General features: G+C 59.1%; 1 protein-coding gene across 1 annotated transcript in view; it reads left to right on the forward strand.

The window, feature by feature from the left end:
• Positions 1-9397, forward strand: part of CDH4 (cadherin 4) — a 673674-nt gene that overhangs the window by 470396 nt on the left and 193881 nt on the right. The window lies entirely within an intron of this gene.

Below are 9397 nucleotides of genomic sequence, written 5' to 3' on the forward strand. Positions count from 1 at the left end.
CTGCCTGTGTTGCTTTAAAGGACAGCCTGAGGCTGGGTAATTTATGAAGAAGGGAGGTTTAATCGGCTCACGGTTGTGCAGACTGTACAGGAAGCATGGCACCAGCATCTGCTTCTGGCGAGGGCCTCCGGAAGCTTCCACTCATGGCAGAAGGTGAAGGACACCATAGGTGTGCAGATCACATGGTGAGAGAGGAGGCGGGAGAGTTGGAGGTGCCAGGCTCATTTCAACAATCAGTTCCCTTGGGAGCTTAGAGAGAGAACTCCCTCCCTCCCTCCCTCCCTCCCTCCCTCCCTCCCTCCCTCCCTCCATCCCTCCCTCCCTCGAGAATGGGACTGGAGAATTCATGAGGGATCTGTCCCCATGACACAAATGCCCTCCACTAGGCCCACCTCCAATACTGGGAGTCAAATTTCCATGAGACTTAGCTGGGCCGAAGCAACGTGGCCATATATAGCATTGCGGCTCGGGCTAAGGAGAGGCCTTGCCCGGTTAGAAGCAGGCGACTCGCGCCAGCAGTGTGGGAAGAACCTGCACCTCCTCCCCCTGGAAAAAAGCCTGGGTAGCCTTCAGCCGGGGCCAGAGCAGGCTGCCTGCTCTAGCAGGCTCCAGAGACCCCTGAGCACAGCCTTTTGCCCCCTAAACATCATCAGCCACAGAACCTGGCCGCTCAGCTCTGCAAGGCTGTGAGCGAGTGCGTGGGCTGCTGCGTTCTGTGGGGTGCTTAGCGCTAGGCATGGCCACCTGCTTGTGAGTAGACGCCTGTGTGTGTCTTGCTTCCAGGCCACTCCTCATAACAAGAGCATGGTGGGGAAGGCAGCAGGGCAGGGGAAGGTCACGACACTGCTGACAGGGCCACGTCACCTAGATAGCGCCTTATTCTCATCCTTCCGTCCTCTGAAACTCTGCTCGAGTTTGTCATTCAAGGAAGGGCTCCAGGGCCATGTTTGGAAGGAGCAGGAAAGGGGAGCGCCAGGCGACATGAGGCTCGTGAAAGTGGGGTGGCAGAGCCAGGCGCCCCAGGTGAGCACTGACCCGCCATGCCCTGCAGTGGAACCTCGGGGCAGGGGCAGGAATCCTCTCTGCCTCCCTTTTCTCTTCGGAAAAATGGAAGGAACATGACCTTGTGTGTAGGTTTGTGCAGGTTCTGTAAGAGAACGTGCACCCAGTGCCCCACGGGACGTCTGAGCAGACACAGTTCATCTTGAATGAATGGGGGAATGCATGAGTTGAGATTCAGGAAACGCTAGTTCACGTTGGTTCATGAAATGTGAGTTCCCGATATTCAGTAAACATGCGACTGTTTTAAGTGTTCTAAAATATTCCCCTCTCCACATCCCGCTTCTCCACACCATCAAGTGGACTCTCACAGCCTTGAGCGAGAGAGCAAAAGTCCCAGCAGGGCCACCCCTCCAGGTTCCCAGGGACACCCATAGCATCAGGACATCGCGGCCGTGGGAGAGAGGGACAAAGGGCTTTTAGGGTCTCAGGCTGGCAGCGGTACCACGATGTCCCGGCCATGGCCGGAAGAACGTGGGTCTCGAGCCGTGGTCCTCGCCAGCGTGGGAATGACAAGCGAGGCTTTGCCCATTAGCCCTGTTGTCCTGCAAGTGCCAACCGTGGCGTGTTCTGACAAGAGGCCCCGGCACCTCACAGCCTGGGAGTCCCCGGCGCACGGCACGGCGGTGGCTGGACTTGCCAGCCTTGTTCTCTGCTCACTCCTGTGTCACCGTGGGTGGGAGGACTTCATTAGTGACGTGGCCCATGTCAAGAGCTGCTGTGTGAGCTCCGTTCTGGTGGCACCAGCGGGACTGGCTCATGAGGCACTCGCAGCTCAGCTTCCATGGCCACGGAGGAGAACTTCTGCATAAATACCTGCTCTAGAACGCGGCCCTTCCCTGCTGCCCCTCCTCTGTCTCCCAATACATCTGCACCTTTGTTTCTTGAACAGAGTACTGTTAATTAGTGCCAGAACCTAGAGAAATTCCTCTCTACATAGGCTCCGAGCCCTTTCACAATGTAAGGCTCCATCGCCAACAGGAAGCTGCAAACAGGCTCACTTGGTCCTTTGAGGAGCTGCGTCTCCTCTCAGCGGAGTCTCTGGTTTGCACAATGCACCATAAATATTAGACGAAGACATGGAGATGATTAGTGCAAGTTTTGGGGGACAGGGCCGCGCTGGTTAGCGTAAGGCACGAGCTTGTTACCATGCCGCTGGCTTTCCTGGGCAGGATGAGTGTCCTGGTATTGCCTCTTTAACAAGAGACACAGTGTCTGTGAGGACGTGAGATCACAGCGTTGGATGCATCAGGAAGAAAACCCAGAGGGAGAAGCAAGTTTAATGTTCCCTGCCATAAATGAGATGGCGAGAGAGAGGTGCCACTGTTTTACTTTATAATGGGATTTCTGAGATTCTGAAGACAGAGTGTTTTGTTTTCTCTGGAGAAAGTACAGCTGGTAGAGAGTGAGTGTCCACTTCTTAATAGACTCTGGTTTTTAGAGCAGCTTACGTTTGTGGGAAAACGGAGCAGGAAATCACCCCCATCCCTGCGGCCAGCTTCCCCATGGTTACCATCTTGCATTCGTGCGGTGCATTTGTTAGGACTGACCGACAGCAGGCAAATCATATGTGGGTATTGATGCGTTATTGTGACTAGGTCCAGCCCCCTGGAGGGCTCTCCCTTGGTGCCGTGCGTTCGTGGGTTTGGACCAAAGGCATGGTGACATGGAGGCACCGCCGCAGGCCTCCCAGCGCTGCTTCCCTGCCCGAAAGCCCCCACGCCCTGCCTGTTCAGCCCTCCCTCCTCCCACGGTCCTTTCACCGTCGCTGTGGTTTTGCCTTCTCCAGAATGTCGTGAAGCCGGAGTCCTGTGGCATGTATCCTTCTCAGATGGGCACCTTTCACTCAGCAGCACGCGCGCAACACTCCTCGTGTCTGGGGTGGGGCCCGATGGCTCATGTGGTGTCCATTTCTGAAGCTAAGAGAAGTGAAATGTGTGCATTTACCCCACTAACTTTTCTCAAGCACCTCCTGGGTGCCAAAGTCACGTGGTTGGAAGGTGCCAGAGACCCCGGTGAGGCGCCTGCCAGCCCCAAGCTCACAGACTGGCAGGAGGTGAGCGGCAGTTTCAGGCCCCACCTGTGATGGAGCCAGGGTGAAGCCAGCCAGGGCGGCCTGAGCAGCTGTCAGTGGAGACGCTCAACCACATCCCTGTGACCACAGAAGGGACAGGAGCAGATGAGCCTCACAGAAACGCCAGCTCTACCTACGTGCTCCATGAGGCAGATTGGTGCTGGGGCAGGGCCTGCCGTGGGGCAGAGCAGGGCAGTGGGCCGAGCTGGGTGGCAGGGTCGAGCAGGTCTGGGGAGGATGTGGCGTCCAGGTGGGGTTCTCAGGGGCTCTGGCTCCGGCATGGAAGGTAGCACCCTTCCTGTGGCAGCTCCAGAGGAAGGAGCAGCTGAGGGGGTGTCAGGCAGCAAGGGTGTGCTGTGTGGGCAGACCACAGAGACCTCACCCTAGGGACTGGAGTTCAGGAGAAGGCTCTGCACCAGGAGATGCCCTGGGGCCCATCATGGCAGGACCCTCTCATCTGCAGAGCGTGAGGGCAACCGGGTTCCCCCTCAGCCCTCAGCCCTGCCCTAGCTCTGGGCAAACAGTCGTGTCCCTTGTGGCGTGTCCCGTCCTGAGGGTCTCCTGAGGCTCATTGGCCTCATGACACTCCCCCCACCCAGCCCCTCATGCATGCTCAGTCAGTTTCTGTGTTCCCATAGCACCCTCCCTGGCCGCCACCCTCCTGGACAGTTCCCAGCGTGGCCCTGCAGCTCCCTGTGGGGTCCCTGCTGCCCCACAGGGTCTGCTCGGTCGGGATGATCTCTTTTGCAAGTGCACCCGGTCCCATCACTCATGGGGCAGGGCCTATTGGGCGCACCTGGAGCCTGGGCAAGTGCCTCCAGGGCGGGGTGAAGCGGGGCCCTCAGGGCAGCCTCGGCCCCTCCACATCCTGTTGCTAAGCAGGGTCCTGAGGAAGCTGCGTGTTTGTAGAATCGGAAAAGCGCCATTTCCCACAGGGCGCCTCCTGACAAGCCCAGCACTGCACAGGGGGGTGGGGTGGGCAGGTCCTGTGCAGATGATGCCCCCTCACCTGGAAATGCCCTTTGGTTTGGAGACGTGAGCGAGTGGCTCGTGGGGTAGAAGGTTCTCAAGCTGCTGCAGGTGTCCTGGCATCACGGGGGTGCGGCTGCTCCGACTGTCACCCCCACGAGGACTGGGGGGCTGCGCAGCGCTGCAGGGACACCTGTATCAGAAGATGTGTCTCCTGGGATAAACACCTCAGAACCCAGGTTGCCCCACCTTCACAGTTCCCCAACCCATCCCCTTAGGAGATTCTCCTCCGTGGAGAACCTGAGCCCGCACCGCCACCTCCAGAAGACTCTGGCTAGGACACCGTCCTCTCTCTCCTTCCTCCTCAGCCTCCTGTCCCCTCTTCCGGCTCCTGCCGCAGCAACGGTGACTCACGGCTGGGCTGGTTCATTCCAAAGTGTCTAGAGTGTATTCTTCAGGTCTTGGCAGTAATACCCAAGTTCTTTCTGTGTACAAAATATACACACGCGTTTGCCTCCCAGCAGCAGCGTCTGACTTTCACAGGAGAGAGTGGCTTCCCAGCGAGTCCTGGTGAAGTGACGAACATGAATGCTGAGATATTCTGAACCAACACTGAGTCTCTGTGTCCAGCATGGGGGAAAAGAAGGAGCTTTTTGGAGTTCAAGTCCCAGCTCTCCTGCCTATGAGTGTGGAGGTGACTGCATGCCTTGGAATCAAATGCAGAAATCGTGCTGAGGCTCCCAGGACCCACAGGCGCTGCCCACCCCTCCCCACCTCCTCCTCAATGCCTTCATACCCCCCATCTCCTCCCATCCTCAGATACCAAGCGCGCCTCAGGACCCAGGGCCTTGCACTGTCTGTTCCCTCTTCGGGGAATGCTCTTCCCTCAGGCATCTGCAGAGCCTCCCACCTCGCTTCATTCAGATTGGCCTGTTGGAGAGGGGACGCCTCCCTGCACTGGCTCTGTGACCCCCTCACCCCCGCCAGGCACCTCCAGCTCCTGGCTCTTCTCGATGGCCCCCACTGGACAGGTTCCTGGGGAGGACCTCGGTGTCCACGGCGCGTCCCCCGCGCCTGTGAAAGTGCTCAGAGGCACTTCCTGAATGGATAAGTGGGAGAAAGGAGGAGGCTGGAGGTGGGCGAGGAGGCCCCTGCAAACGTCCCTGCGTTGCCTGCGGCTTTGATGTCTCAGACTGTCTTGTTCACTTGGGGCATCTCAAAGCAGAAGCTGAATGTGCCAAGTCTGCTGGGAGCCCCTTCAGCACCAGGCTGGGGCAACATGCAGGGGGTGCTCAGGCCTAATTCTCCACTGTAGACCCCAGCTCCCACCTCCAAAAATGGGGTGCTCTGGGCTGTGTGGGGGCGGCAGGCATGAGATGACACATGGACAGGAGAGCAGTGGCATGGTGAGGGGGGGAGCGGGGGAGGGCAGGGGGAAAGAAGAAGGGCGGTCTCCTGGGATGCTCGGCGCTCGGTTGCTACAGCTGCTGACGTCGTTTAAGAGGGTCCGCGGTTGTTTCAAGGGAATTCTCTATATTCCAAGCAGAGAAGGTTCCGGGCAGCGCGGCCGTTTACATGCCCAGGTGCCCAAAGTCCACCAGGCTGGATCCCTGCCTCTCCCACTGCCTCTCCCACCGCCCTCCTCCCGCTCACAGGAGCCACGCCCAGTGGCTCTCTGCTTCCGGGCCTTTGCCCTTGCCGCTCCCACATCCAAGCACTGTTGCCTGACTTTCTGTGGTCACGGAGGCCACGGGATGGATGCTTCCTCCCCACAGGCCCTCTGCTCCCTCATCTCCCCCGCTGTCCTTGTCACAGTGACTTTGTTCATGGGTGGCTGCCTCATGATCTCCCCACCACGCTACACACCACTCGGGCTGACCGCCCAGCACCCAGGATGGTACATAGGGAGGCAATGGGTATGCCATGGATGGATGGATGGAAGGAAGGAAGGGAGGGAGGGAGGGAGGTAGAGAAGGAAGGAGAGAGGGAGGGAAGGAAGGAGGGAAGGAAAGAAGGAAGGAAGGAAGGAAGGAAGGAAGGAAGCTGGCTGGCAGCCTCTGCTGGTTGAACTGAGGGTTTGAAATTTACCCACTTCTCAGCACGGTCCCAGCTACAAGCTCACCTCTGGCTCATTTGATCTTTCTCAATTCACCTAACAAGAAAAATAATGAGAAGGTGTGTTTCATAACCACAGCGCCATTCTCCGGCATGTCCGTCCTGGGGAGACACAGACTGCTGCCCCGTTAATGTCAGCAGGCTCCTGCCTCCAGGAAGCGGAGCGAGTGTCACTCAGGACTCGCCCCCAGTGCAGGCTGGCTCCCAGCTCCTTTCACAGAGAAGCAATTAGACGTGATGGGCATAAAGGGTTAACCTGGCAGCCTCCTAATGAGGGGGAGCAATGGCAACTCTTCTGTGGGTGCCTGACGCTGCCACGCCGCCATGCTGCCACGCCGCCACGCTGCCACACTGCCGCACTGCCATGCCGTGTCTCCACAGAGGCTTTGGATCCCCATCAGTGCACCCATCGCTGCCATGTGCACCTGAGGCTGGGGGCTGTGGGGAGATGTGAAATTGCACACTAAGAAAATTATTTCCTGCATCCTGGAAAAACAAAGGAAGCCTGGCTCTGCGGTTTAGCTGAGGGTATAATTATGATGGCTACATGCAGGGAAGATCAAACCATGGGATCCTCAGAGTTCAGAACTGGCCTACGCCTGGGAAGGGCCCGTACACACATCCCAGGGCTCAGAATGGGGAGCCGTTCCATGCGAGATTCGCACCAGCTCCAAGCTCTGTGAATACACAGAATTCTCAGACAGCACCGTGGCCAGGGGCTTGCAACACGCTTTGCATTTGGGCACCTACTACATAGATTCCGGAAGTGCCCAGAGCCCCAGATGGGGAGGGATGGGCTTGGTCATGACTCTGGGCCCGTGTGGGGCAGGGATTCCACGAGGGTGTGAAATTGCTTGGATAGTGGGTGCATCTCAAATGTAGTTTCCTTCAGCAAGTGGAATCTCCTTATCACTCAAACAAGGGGCTGGAGTAGGTCATTCCGGAGGCTCCTCCCAGCCTGGCATCCTGCCGGCGTGGGGCTGCCGGGGGCTCTGGGGGCCGAGCTAAGCCGAGGCAGTTGCTCTCTGTGCTGCCAGTTTTCTCGTCCCATCCAGCACATGGATACTGTGCACACAGGCACACAGATCAACTTGGGCAGATGTTCAAGAGCCTACTCATTTCCCTCCTGAGTCCCCAGGGCTGAGGCGCAGTGCAGCGCCAAACCCCACTCCCGAGAATCTCCCTGCCTCAGTGGGCCTCGGGCGGGCGCCTGGTGTCGGGCGAGCCAGTCCTCTGGGAAAGGCTGTTGCCCTGAGGCCCCTCCCCCTTGAGTCAGTGTTTCTCAATTCACTCCAGCGAGCACCGTCGTCTTCCTCAGGGACAGGAAAAATGGCAGAGGGGCCGGAGAGAGAGAGGAGCCATGGAGGAGGGACCTGGGCTGGTCTGGAGATCTCTGTAGCAAGGGAGAATTGTGGCGGCCTCGGGACTCTCTCCAGGGAGATGTGTGAGACTCAGGGTGCCGGTGAGGCCCCCTTGGTCACCGAGGGAGACCTGGCCCCATTAATGCTTACTTCCCCACCCTCCTCTGTTCCTCACACCACCTGATGGGCAGAACCTGTGGCGGGTACAGGAAGGCACCTGTAGGGACCATAGCCCAGCCCAGTGCAGACCCCCGAGGGGTACCCCAGAGACTCGGGGACCAAGCCCAGGAAACCTGGAGGTCCACGGGGACCCTGAGTTTCTGCCTCCAGGCCAGCACCTTCGGGGCCCCTGGGGGGACTGAGGCCACATCTGCCTCCCCCCGCTGGACCCTGCACTCCCTGACGATGGCGCCCAGGGTTGGGGCCTCCCCACGGCCTCCATGGCTAACAGGTCTGGAGAAATCGCCTACCCTCTGACATTCCTCACTTCTTTCTTCTTTCTTTTCTCCTTTTCCTGGCCCTTGAATTTCTCCGTCCCCAGCAGGCGTGCCCGAGAGCACGTGCAGGAAGCGGGGCCATGGCCGTCTGCTCGGGGGGCTGCGATCCTCTTTGCAGCCAAATATGGGGGCTGTGACTCTGGATCCACCACAGCAGCCTCCTAACTCAGCTCCCGAGTTGTTGGCAAGGCTAGAAAAGGCCCGAAAGGTGGGGGTCTCGGTGTGGTCTCCACTCAGGACACCACCTCAGTCCCAGAGGCCGGGAGACTTCCCGGGAGCTCAGGGCAGCCCCTGCTCCCGTGCAGAACTCTGAGCTTTCTCGCAGTCACCAGGTCAGCAGGCTCCACGTGACGTTTCCCAGGCCAGTCCCTACCCCAAAGGTGTAGGTCATCTCACCGGCCGGCCGAGGGGCTTCCTGCCACCATGCTGTGTTCATTCTCGTCACCCCAGCTGCCCCTGCTCCGGTCAAGCAGCTCAGGTCCTCCCTTCCTCTGCCCTGGGACCTTTGCATGTGCCATCTGCACTGCCAGGAATGTGCTCCCCAGCTGAGCCTCCCTGGGAACCTCATTCTGCACGTGTCCACGTTAGGGTACTGTTAGCAGGGAAACCCTCCCCACCTGCCCTCCCAGCTGGCCCAGGCTCCCACGGAACCTGTGTCTTCCTCACAGAGTGCCGCACGTCTGATGTTCCTGTCTGCCCTGCCGCACACTCTCAGCTCCACTGGCAGTCCCTGTGTCTGGTGTCTGCTGACTGGTGGTTCAGAAATGTGTCATGTGAATGGATGAAGGGAGGAGGGAGGGAGGGAAGGAATGGGGGAGTGGGGGAGGGAGGGGCAAGCTGCCCTTCCTCAGCTGTGCATGTCCAGAGCCGCATTCACAACAGGGGGGGTCCCTTCTTAGGGAAGCAGGACTGGCATGAGGTCACCCGGGGTGGGGACCACAGAAACTCCATCCACGACACAAGCAAGACCTTGGAGTGGGGGTCACCCGGAGCCCAGGGCAATAGAGGGAGACACAGGCCCACATTCACACCACACAAAGACGTGGGTGGCAGGTGGGGGCCAGCTGTGTCCCAGCCCGGAAAGGGGAAGGGGAGGGGAAGGGGAATCCAGACCACCCTCAGCCTGTGCTTTGCTCTACGGCTGCCAAGAAGGGCAAAGAGAAGGGAGGTCGCCCCGGGACGAGTCCCAGGCTGTGGGATTCCCTAGTTCGCAGCCCTGCCCACAAGTCCAGTGGGGGTTTGTGTGGGATTCTCTGGTGCACAGCCCTGCCCAAGTGTCCAGCGGGGGTTTGTGTGGGATCCTCTGGTGCACAGCCCTGCCC

The sequence above is a fragment of the Cebus imitator genome, unplaced genomic scaffold (assembly GCF_001604975.1).
Source record: "Cebus imitator isolate Cc_AM_T3 unplaced genomic scaffold, Cebus_imitator-1.0 Scaffold311, whole genome shotgun sequence".
NCBI lineage: Eukaryota > Metazoa > Chordata > Mammalia > Primates > Cebidae > Cebus > Cebus imitator.